Source organism: Zootoca vivipara, chromosome 1 (assembly GCF_965207765.1).
Source record: "Zootoca vivipara chromosome 1, rZooViv2.hap1.1, whole genome shotgun sequence".
NCBI classification, from domain to species: Eukaryota; Metazoa; Chordata; class Lepidosauria; order Squamata; family Lacertidae; genus Zootoca; species Zootoca vivipara.
This window is the reverse complement of record NC_142582.1, coordinates 28,713,983-28,738,092: the sequence shown is the minus strand read 5'-3', so window position 1 is coordinate 28,738,092 and position 24,110 is coordinate 28,713,983. Positions and strand designations below refer to the sequence as shown.

Sequence of the window (24,110 nt, the reverse complement as noted above, 5' to 3'; positions counted from 1 at the left end):
CCAGAGGGTTATTCCCAGGCCCCTGTGGGGCAGTGTGATGAGGCACCTCTCTTTGGGGTGGGGTGGGGAGGGAAGCTTGGAGACCAGGGCTAGCAGCTGTGGCTGCCCAGAGGACTCCCAAGAAGAGGAGAGAGGAGGGGAGGCTGAGGAACACTTCACAAGGGAGGGTGTCCGAAAAGGGCTGAGGGGCTGGTGGCTCTGCAGGCAAGGGGTGACATAACTAGACTCCTGAGCCCCACAGGGGTGCTGCAGAATGTATTTGGTCAAGGGAGCTGTGGGCCCCAAGGGTTGAAAACCTCTGCAGCATAGCTGCCAAGTTTTCCCTTTTCTCACGAGGAAGCCTATTCAGCATAAGGGAATTTCCCTTAAAAAAAGGGATAACTTGGCAGCTATGCTCTGCAGTAGGGGTAGAGAAGCTCTGCCCTGTGAGCCAAATTTGGCCCACAACACTGTTTCCCCCACACCACATCCACCTGTCCAATACTTGATCCTATGTTATGTCAGGTGTGAGACAGCTAGACAGTCAGATGGGCAGAATAATAATAATAATAATAATAATAATAATAATAATAATAATAGCAGCTGAATTGGCTGTGTGACCAAGTGCCCCATGGAGAACTCAGTCATGCTGCTGATTCTTGCAGAAAACAGCATTGCCAGCCCTGTGTTTGGCACTTCTTAAGCACTGACCAAAGACCTTTTGCACAATGGTTTCCGTGCCTGACAACCAGCTGGCTATTGGGTGCTTGGGAAGCACTGTGCAAAGGACTTTGACAAGTGGGTGGCCCAACTCACCTGTCAATCACCTGATGCCATTGTGATTGGCAGGTGGGGTTGTCCCGCCTAGCCATCAAAGTTGGTTGTCCACCCCAGCTCGATAGCCATCTACATCAGGCAGATTAGCCTTGCGCTCTTAACCTCATGCTGAATTAACTGTGCCCCCCCACCCAAGTCTGACAATTGTCAGGTCTGATTGGCTATGGAATAACATCACTACCGGTAGTCACTGTTGGTGTTGGGTGAATACAAACTAGATATTGAAGTAGCAGTTCATCTGGGCTAAGAGGCTAACCCTCGCAGGGGAGGCTGCATTGAATTTGTATCACGAGGTGAGACATATTTTATATGCACACGTGTACATTTCAGCTCAGCAGTTACTAATTTTCATCAATGATTTATATAGCAATTGTAGGTTACTGATGTCCCCCACTCTCTCATTAGCAACACCAAAACCATGTTCACCATTTCCCCACCCCCTGCAGTTCAGTTGAAAGGAAACCTGAAACCTTTTTCTGTTACTTGGAAATGTCTGTGCTATGTTTTTACAGCATAGGAGCATGCTATGGTGAGTGATATATTCTTTTCTCCTTTGTGTGCGTACATGCTAACATTCTAATGTTATGCAAGACCTTTTCCTTCCTGTACTTACAACTGTGAGAGTGTGCTGATTCAACAGTTTCTACAAGCATAAATTTTTCCCTAGAAACTGTGCAAGGAGTATAATTGCCTTCTGGGCCAATTTTTAATTGAAATCAGATGATACAGGCTTTACACTAATTAGGAGATCAGTTAAAGGCTGCCCCCTAGTGCCAATTCTTATCCTACTAAAACAGGCCACTAGATTTCTTATTATTAGTTTTGAATTTACCGGTACCTCAGGTATTTTAAAAGAAGTCAGGACTGGAGCACACTTATTGTACTCTCCAGCTTTTCAGTACAAATTTCTTCCTGTTTTACACACACACACACACACACACACACACACACACAAACACACACACAATTTATACTGCAAAGTATTTTAAAGGGGGAAAATGCCATTAAGTGAATGGAGTGTTTGTGTTGTTCTGCAACCTTATTTCCATTTTGCAGATGGCATCTTTTTATCGTGCTTTTGGGAGAGTGGATTGCAGACTGAGACTGTGGGCTTGTGTCCTGCTACCTAATTAATTTTATTGAGGGTGTTGACTGTGAGGGGAAAATGACAGTTCTTTTGATTCTTTGTAGGGAAGATGCTTTAAATGTGTTGTATGTAGTTCATTAACATCAGAGGGCTACACAGGTTTGCAGATCCTTCAAGTATCCCCAATTTACAGGGACAGTCCCAAATTTACAGAAGCCATCCCAGTTTCTGATTTGATTCCAGCATGTCCCACTTTTCCTTAGCATTCCCTATTTTCATTGGAGAAATGCTGGAGAGTATAGAGTTATGCTACCCCCGAGCCACAGAAATAAGTAACTATACAACAAGAAATGTGAAGGTAGTGCTGTATAGGAAGGTTTTTTAAATATTTAATGTTTTATTATGCTTTTATATATGTTGGAAGCTGCCTAGAGTGGCTGGGGCAACCCAGTCAGATGGGCAGGGAATAATAATAATAATAATAATAATAATAATAATAATAATAATAATAATAGAATAGGACGTCCCTATTTTCATCGGAGAAATGTTGGGGGGTATGGGTTTGTTACCCTTGATTTACACTGGGCCTGTCTATCACTGCCTCCATCATCTAACCATCTCCAGGTAGCCATTCAAGGGAGGCTGCGAGGTCCCAGACTTTGGCCCTGAGGTCCAGCTCAGGTGCACCATCGAGAAAACCTGTGAAGGAGTGGAAAGATGGGCAAACTACATCTCCCTTCTGTCTTTAACTCATGTTATTTATACACAGAGTTCTACAGCTTCCCTGTTCTATCCTCACAACAACCCTGTTATGCTGAGAAAGCATGACTGAACGAATGTCACCCAGTGAGCTTCCATGGCTGAGTGGAGATTTGAACCTGGGTCTCTCCAGGCCTAGTCCAACACTAGCCAAATATTATACTGTACAAAATTAAATTGGGGGTGAGGAACCTCAGGCCAAGGTGCTGGATGTAGCCCTCCAGCCATCTCTATATTTCATGACCCCCCGAAATCTCCATAAACCATATGCCCTTCTCAGGCTGTTCTCCATCGCCAGGCCTACTTTGTGGTCTCCTTGAGTGCTTGTGTATGTGGAATATGTCCTTGAATTTGATCATGACTCTTCTTCACCTGGACAGAGGATGGAGAGAAGCTGTCGGCTGGTTTCAAAACCTCTGACATTTGCCAAGCTCAGATGTAGACTGCTGAAGAAAGGTAAGAGTTGCATCTGTTTCTCCACTCACTTTTGCCTCTAGTCACACCCACTAACATCCTCTGTCCTTACCCATCATTATAGTGCCCCCGGTTGCCCCAGAGGAAATGTGGTGTATGGACCAAAAAGAGTTTCCCCCACCCCTGCCTTAAATAATACAGCTGTGGTATAAAATCAACCCTGTGTGAAACCGAAGGTAGCAAAAGCTGAACCAGACTCCTAGTTGTTATCTGAAAAATAAAAATAAACATGTATGCCGAAAGTGATGCATACAAGTGAAATGCAAGAACAGGATGATCCCAATTAATATCTTTGCTATTTCAGCTGTAAACTCCAACCACGAAGGGTCCTTTTAATGAGCATATTAGCATCTCACTTTGTTACTGAAATTGCCGTCGTTTTGAGATTGTGAGATTTATTGCATTATTACAGGAGCAGGTTATGTCTACCGATGATCTTGGGAGAGGACCTCGACTAATTTATTCCTATTAAGGGCACCTTCTCGATATTCTTCTCCTTTCGTGGAAATTAATACAATGAGATCTGTTGTTACAGAAAGACCTCGGAGAGCTAGCCCAACATTTCCTTTCAATAATGATTCGCATGATTGAGACTTAATGAGTTTCACAAAACCTCTTTGCTTTGCACCAAAAAGGCAGCAACTACACTCTTGCGTGTTTGACTCAGTGTGAATCAGCTCATTAAGAAATGCTTCGGGCGCACCATTTGAAATGCAGCAGTGTAGGCAGAGAGGACAAACAGAACAGTGCATGCACCTAGAAAATGAAAAACAGGCAACAGTAGACCCTTTTTTAAAAGTTCAGTTAAACAATGTAGAATTTGGCTCTTCTGATACTGTAAGAAATGTGAATTCCAAGTGTCACAGACATTAAAAATCCAAAACTAATGGTCCCAATCCATTGGTTGCACATGATAAGGCGTCCCCCTCCACCCAAACGAGTGGAGTGGCCTTAGACAGGAAATGAGAGTCTGCAGTCTGAACTCTATTGCAAATTTACCTCTGTAGAACTCTTCCCCGCAGGAGGTGCATAAATCTCAAAATGCCATGAAGGGGGAACCTATTTTATGGGAAATTTAAAATGCAAAAATTATGGGCCCACACAAGATGGAGGTGGAGTGGGAGAGAAGAAAGGAGAAGGCTGAAAAACAGGTTGCTGTGGTGGTTGGGTTTTTTGTTTTGTTTTGTTTTGTTTTAAACAGCTGAAGGTAAACCATTGAACACTCTGCCACATGTGGAATATGATTGATTTAGTTCATCTCAACATGGGAGAGGGGAGGGGCAAGGGGAACAACTGGTTCCACAAAGGATTATGAGGGTTACTTCACAATCTGATTTCTTCCCTCTCCAGGAACTCTTATACAGGACTTGGAAAAGGGAAGAATTTCCAACAAAAACTGAAGGATAGATGAGGATAAGTACAAGCAAACAATTAACGATGACATAATATTTTTTAATATAAAATGGCTTTCTCCCCTCTTTCAGAAACCTGTATTGTCAAGGCCTAACAGAAGTCCACAAATGAGAGGCAGAGTGGTACCTATGCATGTAGATGTGACTCAAAACAGAGTGCTTTATTCGAATCCCCACTCAATCACAAAATACTAGGAGACCTTGAGACCATGTTATCTCTTCACCCAGGGATAGGGAACATCTGGCCTTCTAGATGTTGCTGGACTACAACTTCATCACCCCTGACCAGTGATATGGGCCCTTCCAGACTGGTGTTTATTGCGGGTGTATTCTACAACGTGTTATTGAACACAATTATAATGCATTATGGGTGGGCTGGTTCCGCTTTAGCTTGTTCCGCAATGCTACCCCAATGTCACCACATAATTGCTGTTGGGGGGGGGGCTACAGCACAACAAAAGTGGAGCAAAAATAAATAAGAACATCTGCGGTACAGAGAGTTACCAGATTTCAGGAGGAAGGTGTGGGATATGCACTGACTGGAAATGAAGCAGTGTGACTTCCTTAACTGTTTTTGCTAGAGCAAACAGTATCAAATGCAAGATAGCCCTGATAGCACCATGAACACACATCATCATGAACGCACCATAAAAAGGATGTCCAAGAGGGGCTGGGCCTGATGGGAACTGGAGCCCAACAAGATCTGGAGGGCCACTGGTTCCATATCCCTGTCTTCGCCTAACATAAAGTTGTAGTGTGTATAAAATGTGGGCCTCCTCTGCACACTTGCCTGTGTTTCTCCAAGGAGGAACAGAATATGGACAGGAATAATAAATCAAATCCAGCAAACAGTTTAACACCCTCTGCAGTTGTCACATCACCCATGAAAAATAATCCAAAGTGCCCGTATATTCCGGCGTATAAGACGACTGGGCGTATAAGACGATCCCCAACTTTTCCAGTTAAAATATAGAGTTTGGGATATACTCACTGTATAAGAATTACGACCCGACGTATAAGACGACCCCTGACTTTTGAGAAGATTTTCCTGGGTTAAAAAGTAGTCTTATACGCAGGAATATACTGTATGTCCATTGTTGTAGAATGTTGCAGAAATTCACTTTCGCAACCGTCTTTCTGAAGTTAGCCATTTCTTCAAAGTGACTCTTTCTTTTATCAGTGATCATAGTGTCTTCTTCCGGGCTCTAGGGTATCAGAGTCTAGGGCATCAATGGGAATCTGACCTCTCTCAGCGCAAATGCAACTGAATTTATTAATGCAGGGTTGTCAAAACGTCAATACCTTCAAGAAACAGATTCCAAGAGTGTTGACACTGAAGCTGAAAAACTAGTAGCTGGCTGCAAAGATACAACAATACATTCTTGGGATTTCCCTCTATCTCCCAAACTGTGGCTGTGGAAAACTGATCAGACTTGTCATTGTCCACCAGATTCATGCAGCTCTTGTTAATAGTTTGTGATCTAAAAATACTTTTGCAACAGCTGTTATATCTTACATTTTTTGTCAGAAAAGAGAAAAGAATCTAGTGTGTAAGTAGCATAGTCAAATGAAAAACATATGCCCATAGTTAATAGTATACAAAAAGAGCACTATGTATATCACTGAAAAAATGAATAACATAAGCTTTCACTATTGGCTTAAATTAATACTTTGCAACCATTTCCCCTTAAAAGGTGTGAACTCTGAGGGAGGGGGAATACTGCTGGGAAAGATGCCCTCTCTAATCTTAAAATGTGCGAGAATCTAAACAGTTTATTTATATGCAGCATCTTGTATTGATTACATTACGCTACAAACTGTGTGAATCAGTAGCATTCAGATATTATTCCAAGGATTCTGGAGCTTGTAGTGAGTGAACCACCCAAAGATTTGGCTCTCACACTGAGTGTATCTCATACTTATATAAATCCTTACATATCTTGGAAGCACCACTGAAATATTATTCAAAGTGGGTCATAGGGGTTCTGAAAGTGTTATGTCGTGTTGCCAGAACTGGCTGTTGGAGACAATGACCACATTCACACCATACATTCAAAGCACTTTAAACAATTGTGGTTTCCCCTAAGGAATTCTGGGAGCTATAGTTTGTTAAGCGTGCTGAAAATTGTTAGGAGACCCCCACATTCCCCTCACAGAGCTACAGTTTACAGAGCGATTTAACAATCAGTTCCACAACACAAGGAACGGTAGCTCTCTGTGTAGTGCATGTTTTCCTTCCTCCTAGCAACTTCTCATGCATTTATGGTTCATTTATTTGATACTGTATTTGACTTAACTTGTCATTACAGATGTGGGATGCATTGGGCATGGTCTATAAGAGAGATAAATAGGATACCCTGCTTCCCAGGGTATCAGGGACTGGCTGGATGACGAAGAGTGTCAGGAGACGCCGGTCCAAGAACTCCCCAGGGATGACACAGAGGAGGAAGAAGACTTAGACCCAGGACAGTGGTGGTGGAACACTGAAGACAGATCTGAGAAGGGGACCAGCTGGGAGGTGAAAGAAGCAGGAACATGGGGAGGTAGAAGAAGGAAGCTGTTCAAGCACACAGCTAAGGGCCAAGGGTCTCAGTTTAAGCACAGACTCTGACAGAGAGGAGCCAGGTGATGCCTCGCTTTCACAGCAGCTGCCAGCCCTTCTATAGCGAGCTCTCCTCTTCCACTGACACCCAAATGATGAGAAGCCTTGCACAGCTGAGCAGTGGGTGGAGTCCCTCCTCCTCACCGTAGTTTACACCTGCTTGGGAGGAGTCCAGAGGCAGAGGGCTAGAGAGGGAAGGAGGGGGCCAGACGCCAGTCCCAGCAACGTCTTCCAACTAGGGCCAGCTAGCCCAATTCCAGCATATGTGTGTAGTTACTCTCACGAACTCTGTGCTATGCTCTGAAGAGCATTTACAATATAAGGTTTTAGAAGTGACAAGGACCTCGAGGGCCATGGAGTCAACCCCCCCCCCCCACGGCTGAGTGAGGATCCGCAATGCAGCATGCAACTACAGTATCCATGACAGATGATGTGGAGCTTCTGCTTACGTGTCACCAGCAAAATAGAGCTCACTGTAATGTAAAGGTAAAGGTAAAGGGACCCCTGACCATTAGGTCCAGTCGTGACCGACTCTGGGGTTGCGCGCTCATCTCGCATTATTGGCCGAGGGAGCCGGCGTATAGCTTCCAGGTCATGTGGCCAGCATGACAAAGCCGCTTCTGGCAAACCAGAGCAGCACATGGAAACGCCGTTTACCTTCCCGCTGTAGCGGTTCCTATTTATCTACTTGCATTTTGACGTGCTTTCGAACTGCTAGGTTGGCAGGAGCTGGGACCAAGCAACGGGAGCTCACCCCGTCACAGGGATTCGAACCGCCGACCTTCTGATCAGCAAGCCCTAGGCTCAGTGATTTAACCACAGCGCCACCTGGGTCCCTCACTGTAATGTATGCATCACCTATTAAATATCTGGCATGTGTGACCTTTCAGAGAAATGGCTATGATGCAGGAGGAGTTGGGCTCCAGGAGAGCTGTCTCAAGAGTAGTGGCCTGGCTAAAGAAGTGAATTATTACTCTGTGCCGTTCCCAGGCCTCTTCAGAAATACCCTTAACTCAACTTTTCATGAGTTTCTAAATAAGCAGCAGAAGACAACACACTCACTGCTACCCACAGCAGCCTGTTCCACTGTCAACAACACACCTACTGTTAGGAAGTGTCCCGTAATGTTATCCAAAATCTGCTTCCTTGTAATTTCCACTCATTAGTTCTAGACCTGCCCTCTGAACAGGACCAGATTAAGACATGCTGAGGCCATGCCTAGGAAGCCATGTCAAAACTTAGGAGGTCCTATGGCATTGCACCCCAACCTCACCCCCACCCCCCGCCGCCAAAAGTATATTGTTCCAACAGAACAGGCAATGAAAATAGAAAAAAAAAACCTGAAGTGTTATAATGGGTACTGGTGTAATGTAAATGAGTACTGGTACATAGGCAACTGGAAATTAAAATGTATATCTTGCAATAAGCTTATTTCACATGAAACACTTTTACATAAAAATATATTCATTTCCTGCACAGATTTATAAACACAATACAACAAATAATTGTGCATCCATTAAGTGCATTTTTGTCATATCATAATAATGTCTGTTTTCGAATAAGTCCCCCCCCCATTTCCTTTACTTGCCAATTGTGTAAACACTGGAAACTTAATCAGCTCTTTTATGTGGAGACTCCTCAAAATCTGAGGCCCTAAACTTAACTTGTGAATAAATCTGGCACTGCCTCCAAAGCAAAAAAGAACAAGTCTTCTCTATCTTCTGCATTACAGCTCCTCAGATATTTGAAGGCAGCTGCCATGCCTCCTGTTAACCTTCTCTTCCCAGGTTGAATATATACCCAGACCTTTGAACTGTTCTTTCTAGGACGTGGTTTCCACCCTCACCACCCCAGTTGCCTTCCACTGGATAACTTTCCAGTTTGCCAATATTCCTCTTAAACTCACTTTAATAACGTTCTTGTTTCACCACAAACACCACAGCCATTGTAGGCCACAGCACAGCTAGCCAGTGGTTACCCAGGAGGGGAAGAGGAGGAGGAGGAGTAATGAAATATACTCGGAGTTGAGAGTGAATTTCATGCTCTTTATTCAGCTCGTAGTCATCAAGGAGAAGAAGAATGCCCTTTTCCCAAAACCATCTGCTTATATACATTATTTACACAATGGGCTTTGCGTGATTGGCTACTTCAGGGCTACACCTGTGGGCCAATCAGGTTGCAGATTCACTTCTGCCAGCCGCCTGATTGGCTGCTCCTGCAGGCCAATCAGGTTGCGGATTCACTTCCACCTGGAGTTGGATTGGGTGGCTCCTGCGGACCAATCAGACTGCTGATTCTGGATCCTATTGTTCTATGATTCAGCTCAGTACATAACAAGTAATATTTTTGTACTCTGTCTATCTGAGTGGGTTGCCACTCTGGGCATCTTCCAACATAATATACAGAAATACAACAACAACAACCACAACACAACACAACACATTAAAAGTGTCCTGATTGAAAGTGTGCATTCAGTAAGAAATATATGACACCCAGCTTGGGATCGAAATGGTCACAATTTTATTGATTACAGGTGTAAGCCAGATTTGGCATAGGCATTCAGTATGTATCCTGAATCAGTCAACCCAATTGCTGGCTAATATCTCCATCAGGGTCAATCCTGGTGAAAGGGCACACTCACCCCCATTGACGCAGAACTAATGGGGAAATCCCACCAGGACATTTTCCAGGGGTGTTCTATGGCCCATCAGGTCCCTCTGGGCTTTTAGACAAAACTCTACCTTGGGCCCCTTTACCAGGGTACCCTGAGATTTATCCACCACCACCACCCCAACTTTAGACTATGGATTCAACCCAATGCCTTTTTTCCATCAAAGTTGTGACAATTTCTATGAGGAAGGCAAACAACTTGAAACAGTCCTTACGCTGAATTATATCAGGTTGGTGGCACTGTAAAGTCTGTGTCACATGGTGATGAATTTGTTTTCTTTCCTGTCCTTCACCATAAGGTCTGAGAGCAGGTTACAAAGCATTTTAAAGTCTATATTAAACTGCTTTTAATAAAACAAATAACAGTCATGGGAATAGGATAGGGCCTGCAAACATATATCAAAGGCAGGGTTTCTCTACCCTTGATTATTATAGAACTGATTATCTAAAATCTAAAACTAACAGCAGAGCTTGTGTGGATGCAGCGAGCAAACAACAGAGAGCGCTAAAGAGCAATTGAAGAGGCATTTATCCAAGATTATTATTAGTAAGTTGAAAATGTGTCCTCCAGTTCCATTGGAAAGAATTGTGTTTGAGGAGATGCGAGGAGTTACTAAAGTGCCCTCTGTGCTGCTATTTCTGAAAGGAGACATTTGCGCATATAATGTGGCAGTCTTCAAGTGATGAGCATGCATTTATCAACCAAACCCAACTCCAACTGAAAACTACCCTGCACTACTATCTGTCCTGATAAATGTTGTCACCTTGGACTGTGGCTATGTGTCTCTTGTCACCCTTCTTCCTGTTGATTTTTCCTACCCATTCATCATCAAAGTCAATCCCTCCCAACTCCTCTCTGTCTCCCACTCTGTCTCCCGCTCTCTATATAATTGACAATTCATAACCTGTTACAGTTCTGTTTTTACCCACCTGCTATTTCCCCATTCCTTAGTCTACTGTAAACTTCCTGAAGATTGCTTTAGAAAATTATTTTACCATCTGCTCTGCACTGCCTGGTATTTGATATCCTGTTAGGGTTTCCTGAACCATCTTTTGCAGCCCAGTCCTATTTGCATGCACCAAATTGAGCCAAAAGACAATTAGGCAGCAGACGGTGTGTGAGTCCCAGTGCCTTCCCACTGAGTTGGGAATGCCACTATGAAGTCTTCCAGGTAACAAATGGGCCTGTGTGTGGTCCCTCTTCATTCTCAGCAGATGCAACTCTCCCATCTCGCGAATTAGCAATTAAAACAAAAGATTTCTTTGGGGGTTCAGTCAAATATGGTTACGTTCTGGAGACTGCATCCTTCCAAGATCAAAAGATTCTTTGACAATGTGATAATACTTCTCTCTGCTTCACTGCTGAGAAGGGCCTGTTTTTCTTTCTCCCACCCTCTTCTCCTCCTCCTACTTTAAGTTGGGCCAAAATATGCGCTTCCTTCATGGCATCCTTCACTGTTCCCCTGATTTCTTTAATTGTCAAGATGCTGTTCTTTTCACATCATGCATATACTTTGTATACATAATTCTTAATGTTAATTGTTACGGTATAGGTGTTGAGGCAGTAACACCCCAAATCTAGACCAATCTGAAGGGTCCTTGCCTTCCCATGGAGACTGGCATCAGGCAGCTATGGCTAATGTCATGATCCCAAGTCGTTCCCCATGTTCCCTCCCAGCTGTTCCTCATTGGCCAATCATGTTCTCCGACTGAGCTCTTATTGGTTCATTTATCTTTTTTGGGGGGGAGTGGGAGTTAAGCATTTCAGGTTCTGTGTTCTACATAGCATATCTGAAATGGGAGTGTGAGATTTATTCTCTGTCATGTAGCAAGGGTGGGATGACCTGCCCTGTGCACCATCTGGAAAGAGACACAAATGGGCATCAGAGATCATGGAATACAAGATGAGTTATTCAGATAACACCAACAATACAAACTTATGCATGTCAACTCAGAAGTAGGGATGGAGAAGAAATTTGAGTCCGTATGCGTTTAAAGCTGAAACTGTCGAATTCGTGCTCTCTGAAACATATGCAAACTTAAACACAGCTATCGTTTGAAATTCACACATCTCCGAATTTTGCAATGCAGTTTTCCAACCAAACACTGTTTTAAAATATGCATATATTATAGGGATGTGTACGTAAAAATAAAGACATTACTGAAAATAGCACACAAAATGCATTCTATATGGGGAAATTGATTGAAAAATATCTGCACATTAGTTTAAACTCCATATAAAATCTGTTTATTAGAAGAAATTCTCACAATAAAATGCTGGTGAATTTTCAGGTGTATTTTTTTAAATGTAAATTGCTGCAAAATGTGGAGAACTGGATTTATGGTGGCAAAATGGAGAAACTGGGAGAACTGAAATAGACAGTTCCTTCTATCCTTACTCAGAAGTAAGACCCATTGTAGTCAGTGGGACTTACTCCCAGGTGAAAAGGACTGGAGTCTTAATTACACACTGCCTTTTGTATTGGGAATGTGATGGTTTATCAAAATGCCAAGTGAAAAACCAGACATCAGTGCTCCCAGCTTTGCTGAGGACTAAAGGTCAGGTACCATTGCATTGCCCTGGTTTCTCATTGGCCTAAAACAGTGCAAAACATCTGACAACAAGTATTGTTGGCGGGCAAAGCGAAAATTGGGGAAATGGCATTGGACAGCAGCCACCAGTAGGTTTTCTGCACAACAAAGTATGAGCAGGAATAGACTAAGTAGCATCAGGATATAGAATTTCAGTAGCAGAGTTCTTAAAGGTGCCCACCATTCCAAACTCATTCAAGTACCAGTTTTTGAGAGAAGGGGCTAGGAATGCAACCTGTTCTTATTGTAAAGCATAGGAGCTGCCTTATACAGTACCAGATCATTGGTCCATCTGGTTCAGGATTATCTTCTTTGAATGGCAGTGGCTCTCCAGGGACCCTGGAAGAGATCTTCCCCATCACCTGCTTCTTGATCCTTTGTGCTGGAGATGCCAGGGTTTGAACCTGGGGCTTTCAGCATTCCATGCCTGTGCTCTACCACTGAGCTATGGCTCCAACCTGGAAAAGGCTAGTTATTATTTATCACAGTGGCTAGAGAGCAATGGGTTGTACTATTTTGCTCCACACTCAATCCCGGTGAAAACAGTTTTCTGGCAGCAAATATTCAAACCTAGTTGTGGTTCCCACTTCTTATGTTTGTTGCCTTCACAAACCATTCTTGCTATTGACTTCCTGGCATCGGAACACCAAGTGTGCTAGAGTTCTCTTTCACCCAAAACCTCTCTGCCCGGAAACACTTCTTTCTTTCTTCAGTTTGCTTGAAAAAGAAGCTTAGTTGTTACAGAACATTCTCCAAAACTAAAGAGTTGCTCAGGATAAAGAAAATCCATTGCCATTACATTTCTGAGCAATGCATGAAAATTCCGCTTCACTGGACACATGGACAGATCTGTCACCTTTGGTTTCCTCCATTCCTCATTTGTCAAGCCTTATCCCCACAAGTTACAATTTTGTTTAAAAGCCTGCATGAAAATATGTGCATATTTTTGTGCTAACTTCCAATATATGTTTCTTTGCATGCCTAAGGTACTTTTTTGCAAGCAATTCCCCCAATAGAATGAATTTCTGTACATTACGTTCACTAACATACAATATATTGCACCGACTTCCCCCAATATGTACATTTTTGTATGTATCTTTTGGTTGGATGACTGCATCAAAAAGTGCAGTTTTTGAAGGACAGCTGCATTTTGCTTCACCTTACACTAGATAGTTTCACCTTACAGTGCCAACTGAACAAATTTATCTTTTGTCCCTTTTCAGTATGCAACCTGCCTCAGTACTCCTAATAAAGAATTATTTAAACTGGATTTATATTTGTTTATTCGTCTTCTCAAAACCTATTTTGCAAAACTATTTTGGAGCTTGACAGTGCTTAATTCTGGGATAGTTAATATGGCAAAGTAACAACTCAATATAATTCTTTGTGTGATTCCTGCATGTCAGCAGTGAATATCAGCAGTGAATCAAGCATCATACTCTGACCTGAATGCAGGGGAAGTTATCTTGTGATTGTGGGATATATCTAGCCTCATATTACCAGCATGCTTAACTCTAATTAATGCATGATGAGTTAAAACAATAGAGTAAGCTGTCCTGCCAGACTTAGCTAGTTTCACACACCCATACCTTGGGAGGAAAGGTTACCAAACTCTTCGTTCTCTTTTTCTACCTAGTGAATTCTACCAGTAAGGAGGTGTAAACTGGATGCTCTAAGCTTAGACTGCATGGCTTAAGCAAGCAATCTTTGTGTTTCTATACAAATAATTTAGAAAGTATTACCACTTTGAAACTCAGTTAAACTGCCTGTCTTTTCATGCCACTGTATGGAAAAACACATGAATCTGACCTTTGAAAAGGTTGTAAGTAAACTATTTTTAGCTTACCAAACATGTGGTCTCTTTCTATGCTGAGGGAAGTGGGGAACTTTGGAAGCAACCTAGAAGCAGATATTTTAAAAGCCTAACCGTCTGTATTTCCACCCTTTACTTTGCTGCATGTTTTGTGATTTTAAATCTTTGGTGTGACTCTCCCACCTGAGGGCATTTGCTCCAAATTTGGATCTAGGCATGCAGGGAATTCTCCTTTTATTTTACCTAATGTTTATTTCCTTTTAATCAAAATATAAAAATACTAAAACCAACAATGATCATGCTGAAAACTGCAAGAAAACTGCAAAATATCTTAGGGATGCTCAGGGAGTGGACATGGGAAAATATTCTTAAGCGGAGGAAATTACAAAATCTTTAGTGTGCATTATACTTTATAGTTTCTATTCAGTCAATTACAACTTACCTATGAAGTAGGTGAGGTGGATAATACCTTTCCAAATACTACCCAGGGAGTTTCATGGCTGAGCAGGCATTTGATGTTCATCTCCTTCACACTGCACAATATTCTATTCATTGCACTACAAAGAATACACAAATAAGACACACACACAAACGATTTGTCCTACTTTTCATGTAATTACAAAGCAAACTAGTTTGTGTGCATCACCTCCTAAACAAGGCCTTTTAAGAAAAATGTATGTTTGTATCATAATGAAGCCTTTGAAAAAATATATCTAAATTTGTTTAACATATAGGCATGTCAAACTTGCGGCCCTCCAGATGTTTTGGCCTACAACTCCCATGATCCCTAGCTAGCAGGACCAGCGGTTGGGGAAGATGGGAATTGTAGTCCAAAACATCTGGAGGGCCGCAAGTTTGACATGCCTGATTAGAGTCTTTAATACAGTGAGTAAAATTCTGGGAGCCAGTCCTGGAGGATCTCACAGTAGTAACAGAAATGAAAATATTTTGACAAGATACTCACATGTAGACATCACCAGTAAGTGTTTCAAAGTAAACTTAAAGTCCACTAATCCCTTCCATTAGCATTTCTCGGCAGCTGATTTTTTCCCCTCAGCAGCTTTGCTTCTCCTGCAGCAAGAAGGAATTCCAAAACTGGTATCAGATTCCATGACAGTTTAATGCAGGACAAGCGTACATTTCCCATTTCTTATTTTTGAAATATATAGGGTTCCCGCCCCCTCAAAGCATGTTTTATTACACCATATGACCCTAGCCTACAAAGCTATCTTAAATGTCTTTGAACTGACGTTCACATCTTCCTTCTCTGACTATAATCATACCTAGGTCCCAGCCACACTATGCATTTAAAGCACACAGCTTTGCCAAACTATCCTGGGAACTATAGTTTGTTAAAGGGTGCTTTGAATCGGATCTCTGTGAGGAGTAAACTACAGTTCCCAAGTTTCTTTGAGGAAAGACGTGTGCTTAAAAAATTAGGTGTGGCTGTGAATTCAGAGTCAACCCATTGAAATTTATGGAGAAGTAACTGAAATCGCTAATTTCAATGGATTGAAGCACGACTAATGTTGGGCTCACTATTCTTAGGACACATTAGATATGAGATATACCCTATATATGTGACACATGAGACCCACACAGTGAGAAAACGTTGTATCCACCACAAAGCCCTGGCAGAACAGCAGCGCCATTTATTCTCAGTCTACGTTTTCCACTCTCTTCCTTTAATCCCGAAATGTCTGTATTTCCTCTAACTCTCTTTCCTCAAAAAAAAAAAACCTGAATAATAAACCATGCTGGAAAGCAGTGATGTTGCTAAAGCTTAGCATTTGGGGTGGCAGATGGGGTGATAAGCACAACGTTTGTGGGGGTGGAGGGTAATGGTCCCTATCACTCTGTACCCACTAAGTGTATTTTTAGCATTAAAATAATCATGCAGCAATTGGGTGGAAATGAGAGCCGTGTTTTATTATCTGGAAATTACACCCTATGTGGAAATAACAATATTGAGAAACCGATCATATGCAAAAATTAAGACTAGAGCTCAGTTACGATGGCGGCGTTATATTTTCTTCGGGAGTAGCAAATGGGAGTAGCCCTCCCGCTATACAGAGTGCATCTGTTTGGCAAAGGTTGAAAGTTAAGTATGGGGTATTAGGTGTGGAGGCAGTGAAAATAAGGCCCATGGGGATATGGCAGAGGAAGAGCAAAATGGGAGGTGGTTGCGCTTTTGGATCACTCTGTCATCATACTGTGTGTCCAAAGTCTCTCTATGTGAGCTCCACTCGCTTCAGACGACAGCTGAACCCAACTGATAAACCGGTATAAAACACAACTGGATGTTGCCCCTTCATAAATTAATATGCAGCGTCTATGTTCAGCAGCATTTTGAACCAAGTCAAATACCTAGAACATCAGAAGCCAGGTTCCAGACAGAGCCCAGTACAAGTCGCAGCGCAATAGAACACACAAGGTGAATCATTTCTTTGCTAAATCTAACTATCCACTATTCCTCCCACCCCAACTCTTTTGCTGTGTGTACCTTTTGTACCTACTTGTGATTACATTGTCTCTTCATTATATCTGACCTATGATAGCTGAACATTCCTGCAGAGCTTGTTCTAAAATATTTTCAACAGAGAGAGAGAGAATAGGATTCAGCGTTTGGTATTATACTGCTGTCCAGTGTGATTGCTTTGCCCTTCAGAACACAATAAAAATTTAAGTAATTCAACCTGGTAGACCTTTGAATCAAAAAAGCAAAGCATACATGAAGAATATTAATTAAAATAAAATAAAATAATAGCCAAGCCCCTCTAGACTCCTTAGTAACATATTCTCCTTGATCTGGGATTAGAGTCTCTTCCATTCATTCCTACGCAGAATTAGGCATCCAAAATCAATTGATTTCAAAGGGTTAGGCACATTTAAACCGACACTGGATTGGGCTGCTTTTTAAAGTTCTTTATTTGAGAGCTCTTTTCATAGGGTGCCAAGAAGCTAACAAATTTATATTGTTTTTACCTTATTCCTCTTTTAATTCAGCATAATATGGTGTGTGCTTCTGTAGGTAGGTTGGTAAGCTCTTCTTCCTTCTTAATATGATTATATTGTACCTAACATTACCAGCAGGAAATATTTCTTTGTGCCTTACACCACACATTATGCACAGGGCACAATGTGCAAAACTGCTAATATAATCACATATAATATTACTTCTGAATCTTGATTCCCAATCTTTTTCTTTGACGTCGGTGACTATTGTCCGCATTAAAACTGACACACCCTTATAGGTAAAAATAAAATCCTTGTTTTAATAAGAGATGGACAAAAATCTGGAAACACGAAAATGCAAGCACACACATACACACACAAATATAGAAGCAGATTTGTTTTGACAGCCTATTATGCTACAAAAATCATTATGAGCGTAAGCTAGAGCTCAGCGCATCAGCTTAGAGACTGTAAATCCCCGGACCATAGTTAAATACATTTGCAGTAAGCCGTGAAAAGCTGAACAAAACCCAGTTGGTTCTTAGCAGCTCAACACAGCAATTTACTTTTGAAAGAAAAAAAGGGGGGGAGAAAACCACCCCTAAAACGACATTTTAAACTTTTTGCAAAACAGAAATTTTCTTTGCATATACTGTTAAGTGACCACACTTTTATTTTGCAATGAGAGACCAGATCTGGCACTACATATTTTGGCAGCTCCTCATACGAAACTGAACAAACAGTTTCTTAAGTGATGCTTGGAAGACAAATCTGGAAAAGATTCAGATCTATTTAAATGGATGCATACTTGCTGTCATTTTGGGAATTGTTAAATATGATGTTTTATTTCTGTGATCATTCTGAGGGTGGAAAACGTAAAGAAACCAATGAAAAATGCATACAGTAGATCAAGAGATAGCCAATGTTGTTGTACTTCATTTATTGTTTTATTTAAACAATACATGATTTTTCCATTTAAAATGTTCAAGGTGGCTTGTTTATGCCACGAAACAAATAAGTAGGTTCCTATGTTCCTCATTGAGTTCACCTGAGCAACTGTGCTATGTAGCAGTTAGTCACCAAGCCTGGTGCAATTCCCTTGCGTACATACTAGGACTTTTCATCCAAAAGTCTCATCCGTACAACTTCTCTTTAGATGACACCTTGACCCAAGGCTGGTTTCTGGACAGCTTCATTTGGACAAATACCATAGTACAGTGTTATCAAGAAGTGGAAATGAATGTCCACATCCATGTCAACATAGTATCCAATGTGAACAAATGCATGAGCATTGATGGGATCCGGCTTAAGGATAGCTCTGGATGTGCAATTCTGTTTCCATACATAAAAAGGATCACTGGATCCAGATGACAATGTTATAATGGAAATACCCTAGGAGACATCCTGTGTGGCCCTCCCACCCAAGTGGCCCTCCCATTAGTCCCAGCCATGTCAGGGATGATGGCCATTGCAGTCCCATAACATCTAGAGGGCTGAAAGTCCCCTGCCCCAGCCTTTATCATATTTAAACAGGGGGAAGTCACACTGAATTCAATCCTATTAATTTTGCTGCTAAGTGCGCTTGAGATTGCAGCTGCAATGTTATGGTGGGTCCTGCAGCCTCATTTGTTCTGTTGCTGTCACTGATGGAGTTGCCCAGCGGTTGCTTACAGCAGCCTTCCTGAAACTGGTTGCCCTCCATATGTTTTAGACTACATCTAATTTGCTGACCAGCCTGGCCAATGGCCAGCAAGGATGGGAACTATAGTCCCAAACATCTGGAAGGTGGCAGGTTGAGAAACGATGGCCTGCAGCTCCCATGCTCACCGAAAGGATGCATTCACTTTCAGAAATGCTTTCTTAGATACTCTTGCTTGAGCATCATCCATCACAATATGTGGATGACAACCCCATCACCACCATAGCTGCCAAGTTATCCCTTTTTTAAAGGGATTTTCCCTTATGCTGAATAGGCTTCCTCGCGAGAAAAGGGAAAACTTGGCAGCTATGATCACCACTTTCTACTGAGCAAGTACCTTCAAGTGACATAAAACATCATCAGACTGAGGAATCATTCTATGTTCCTTTTGTTCTTCGTAGCCTTCATTTCGTACCAGCGTCATGTAGAAAATGTCTCCACAATGGCACCTTTCTTGACCATTCCATCCACTTCAGGTGAGAAGCTTCTTCATCAGAAAGCGGGAATGAAGGGAAGATGGAAATTTTCCATTGTCTCCTAAAATGTGTTGTCTATTGGCAAAGCCAACACAAAAGAAAGATGAATTCGCTCTGTAATGCAGCAACAGCTTCTAATTCAGCATGAGGTCTTCCTAGACAAGGAGGTTTCATTGTGCTGGCATTTGGTCATGCTAGCCAAAGCAGCCAACTGGCTCTGGCTTCAGTATTTTGACACATCGTATGAAATTTATCTTTACAATAGATTCCGCATTTTCAGTGGTGTAAAAAAAAGGGGGGAGGAGGAAGGAGCCTTTGGCATTTCAAAAAAAGAAGTTTTTTTAAAAAAATAAAAATAATAAAAAATCTTGTTCTCCTGGCTGTAAAGAAAATCTTGGCATCATGGCTACAGTTTGTGTCCCAAAGGCCCAGCAACAAGCCGGCAAATTAAAGCATCTCCAAAATCATTTTTTTTTAAAAAAAAAACCCTCATTATTTTAAACCAGTATTATGCATTTGGAGATGTGATTTTTCAGTATCTGGGACCTAGGAAGCTGCCTTGCATTGAGTTAGACCATTCATCCTCCCATCTCAGTATCATCTATCCTGACCGGCAGAAATCTTTTCTGGCCTTACCTAGAGATTGAACCTGGGATTTTTTGTATGCACGATAGATGCTCTCCCATTCATGAGCTATGGTCCTTTGTCCAAACAACCTGCCAGACAATCAAAAGCTTAGGATGAACAGCAGGTTGAAAGCTGTGCAGGTCTGTGGCCACCACCACGTCTTAATGGCAACAAATTTCATAGTTAAACTATGATGGCCAATGTGATACCTGCAGGTGCATAAGAACCTACAGAGACCTTCCATGGTACCCACTGTCCCCTCTCCCTGCTCAAATTAGGGTTGAAGTGTGTGGTACCCATGACAGATTCTCGAGATTGCTAATGTGGCAGTCCCTGAACAATGTATGCACTATTGTAAAGATGTGTTCCCTCTTGTCTCTGTGTTGCTGCAGCTGTGCACATGTTGTATTTACAATGGGTCTATTGTAAAGTAGTATACTCATGATGTTTGTGACAGACCAGAAGAGAAGACAGGGCCACAATAATTTATAAACCTACATATTTTCACTGCAGTGCAGCGTTCTGAACTGAAAGTCCCTGGCCACCCAGAGACAATTTCTAGGGAAGGAGCCATTCACCTTAATATTGGCAAGTCTACTGCAGTCTCTGTCCCAAGTTACAGCTAACTTTCCAGCACTGACCTGGAGTAGACCTGTTCCCATAAATAGAGACCGTGTTGTTTCCTGATGTGAGTTCCTACCCTGTGCTAGGGGAGGGAGTCAGAGAAAAGAATGCCTTGCTCTCCTCCCCTTTTCCCTGTTCACTGCTGGTGTCTTCTGCTCTTTCAAAGTATTGTTGTTTTATTTTTCTGATTCCACTCCTTTTATGGATGTTGGTGTATGTGTAAATCCTCTTGCACTCAGGTCCTACCTGCCAGCTTCCCATAGGCATCTGGTTGGAGAGAATTGAGTGAAGGCTTTTAATGGATAGTTAAGCAACCATTTAATGTTGTTCTCTGGCATTTTAACGTTACAAAATCATAATGTTACAAACTGAGCTAACCAAACCAAGGTCATTAAGAATTGCACACAAAAATGGGGGAAAATAATAATTGGCCAACATTCTCTGATTTGTAAATTGGAATGCAGATATCTGGATATGAATTCACATGGTGAGAGTGAAATGTTTAGCTCAAAAATTATCATGTGCTTTAGACATGTTTTGATTGTGACAGGTGTAGAATCTGGTATTATTATTATTATTATTATTATTATTATTATTATTATTATTATTATACAAAACGGATATGCCATTGATTGTAAAAATGAAGGAGCTCAAAGTGGCTTTCAAATACTAAATGCCCTTATTATCTATTTACCTTTTTAATTCATAAAAGTGTTTCTATACCACCATATACAGACTACAAAATGTTATTTAAAATTAAAGTAAATAAATAATATAGATAAGCAGGTGACTGATAAATCAAAAATTAAACAACTACATAGTTTTGCACCAAAAACTCTTCAAGAGATGTCTGAAAGTAAATAATAATAATAATAATAATAATAATATAATGTATGCCACCCTATACCTGCAGGTCTCAGGGCAGTTCCCAAGATAAAATCACAATATAAAAATACAAAATATATAATAAAAATAAAACAAGAACAACTCAATAAAAAAGGGTGCCTGCCAAATCTCTGCTGGAAGAGTGTTCCATGGCATGGACCAGTGACACTCAATGCTCGACTGCTTGAGGCCAGGCAGCCAGACTTCTGTAGCATGGGGGCCTACTAATAGGGTTACTCCAGGTCAAGGTGTCCTTAAGGCATCCTCTGCATGCTCTCCATCAAAAACTTGTTACACTGCAATATTTTATATGTCTACTTAATAAGAAAACCTGATTGAATTCAATGGGATTGAATCCCAGGTAGGGAAAGATGCATCTAGCCATATCCGTTTGTTTCTCATTTTTCCAACATTAACTTCCACCCTCCAGATTTCAACATCAGTTTGTTATTTATTCATTTTTAATCCTTGTGAAAATTCCCCAGCATTTCAGTGCTAATTTCTCCTAATATTCACACCTTTGCATGCAATTTTTCCAAATGCACCCATTTTTGCAAAGATATTTCCCGGTCTGCATCTGTATTGGAAGTGTTTTTGGATGTTTTAATTTAAATGTAAAAGATGATGATGATACATGTCACTAATATGCATCTTATGCACACTTTGCCCCTGTATGTGCATTTTTATGCACATTGCTGTACTTGTCTGGAGAATTGCACAGTAAAATTCAGAGACATGCACATTTTGAAGGGAGGCCGTCTTTCCAGTAGTGTGTATTGTTTCAATGAGGTGCAAATGAGGTGGGTTCCCCTTTAAATGCAAATTGAAGACTTTCTCCTCCCTCCCTACTCCCAAGCAACTGTGTACAGGAGGGGCAGCTAACCAACAGCCCATGGACTAGTTCTGCTCCCTGCCCAAAGGTTTTTGCACACCCAACCTCAAGAATTTGACATTCTTTATTTAAAAATAATTATTTTACTTGGTGGGGGGGACTGTTCATCTGAGGTGTCCCAGGCCACAGTGTTCCTACTATCATTCTGTGAAGGTCCCACAAGCCCTCCAAAAATTGGTTCCCCCCCCCCCGACTCACCTTGCCACAGCACCTCTTCTCTCCTTGGTGCAGCAAGACTGCAAGAAGATCTTGGGGCTCAGGAGACAGGAAGGAGAGCTCCATGGAGGATTGCAGCCTGGACGCCAGACAAAATCCTGCTGCACGCTAGTTTTCAAATACAGTCAGACCTTAACTTTCAAGCCTGTACAAAACAACATGAGATGCTGCTGATTAAATACCAGATATCTTTCTTCATGCAAGCTTTCTCAACATTGCAAAGACACGCACTCTCCCCCTCCCCCCGAGCCTCCCCCATTGGTTTTTGATTTTAGGATGTTAAAATATTTCCTTTTTTAGGCAATTCAGTGGAAACAGCAACAAGGCAGTACAAAAAAGAAGCAGGCTGTCTTCAAAAGGCAGGTCAGTTATCGAAACCTGGATACTGAGCACACAAAATGGGCAACATGATGAATATGCAGAGAATATCTGGGGAACATTTTTCATCCAAATTCACATAGGAGAATTCTGAGGAGAATCTTCCAGAAGCAAATTCTGCTCTCAGGCACAAGGCGAGTTCTGGTTTATTTAGGCAAACTGGGGGTTGGGGGAACCCAGTCCTTATTGTTTCAAAAACAAACACAGGAGTACTTTTAAAAGGGGACAGATCCACACCCTACATTTAAAGCACATCCAATGCACATTTAGAGCACATAGCTTCACCTAAAGAATCATGGGAACTGTAGTTTCCCCTTGCAGCGCTACAATTTCCAGTGTCCTGAACAAAGCACAGTTCCCAGAATTCTTTGGGAGACATCATGTGCTTCAAATGCATGGTGTATGCACTCTAAATTTACAGTGTGGCTCCTCCCTAAAAGTATCTCTCCCTAAGTCTTGGTGGCCAAAAGCCTTGTGTAGATGACCCATCTCAACTGACAACTATGAGGAATGGTGGGATTTTCATATATATATATTTTTCTAAGAACTGTTACTTTATGAAGGATGGAGACATCCATAAAAAAGACAACAGCGCTTTGCAGAACAGTTCATTTATGAAACAATCACATGACCTTTTTCCTTGACTTTAAGCTAGCAATAAAACTGGCTGAGCCAACCAGCCCTAATGAGGGGGAGAAAGAGAAAACATCGGCTCCTTCACTTTCCCTCCATCTAATTATAAATATCATTGTCAACTGACTCCAGGATCAGCTGAATCCTAATTGACCTCCAACACTGTACAGTGAAAAGATAGTCAGAACTGCCAAACTCAATATAAGGAAGATAAATAAACTGTAATTAGTGACTTAACTCCTAGCTCCCCAATTTGTTATTTCTCAAGTGTGGCTTGCAATTGCAACATCTTGCTTAAAAGTTTATTTTTCAGGCAGATCTTATAAATTAGTCCCTCTGACTTTATAAAGTGAGCAGCTAGCCACACATCATCATCATCTAAGATATGAAATAATGACAAATATTAGGCAGGCAATTCCAAGAGAGGAGATCCTAAAAGGAACAGTTTGGTGGTGTGTGATTACATTATATTGCCACACAGAAAAAGGTATCTGAGTGAC

General features: G+C 41.6%; 1 long non-coding RNA gene across 1 annotated transcript; it reads right to left on the bottom strand.

The window, feature by feature from the left end:
- Window positions 1-10,488: 10,488 nt before the first annotated feature.
- On the bottom strand, window positions 10,489-22,847 carry LOC132592801 (uncharacterized). The gene is made up of 4 exons (XR_009558322.2): window positions 22,582-22,847; window positions 15,190-15,296; window positions 14,668-14,782; window positions 10,489-11,680 (listed from the first exon to the last, which is right to left on the bottom strand). It is a non-coding gene; the product is annotated as an uncharacterized LOC132592801 (long non-coding RNA).
- Between the last annotated feature and the right edge of the window lie 1,263 nt (window positions 22,848-24,110).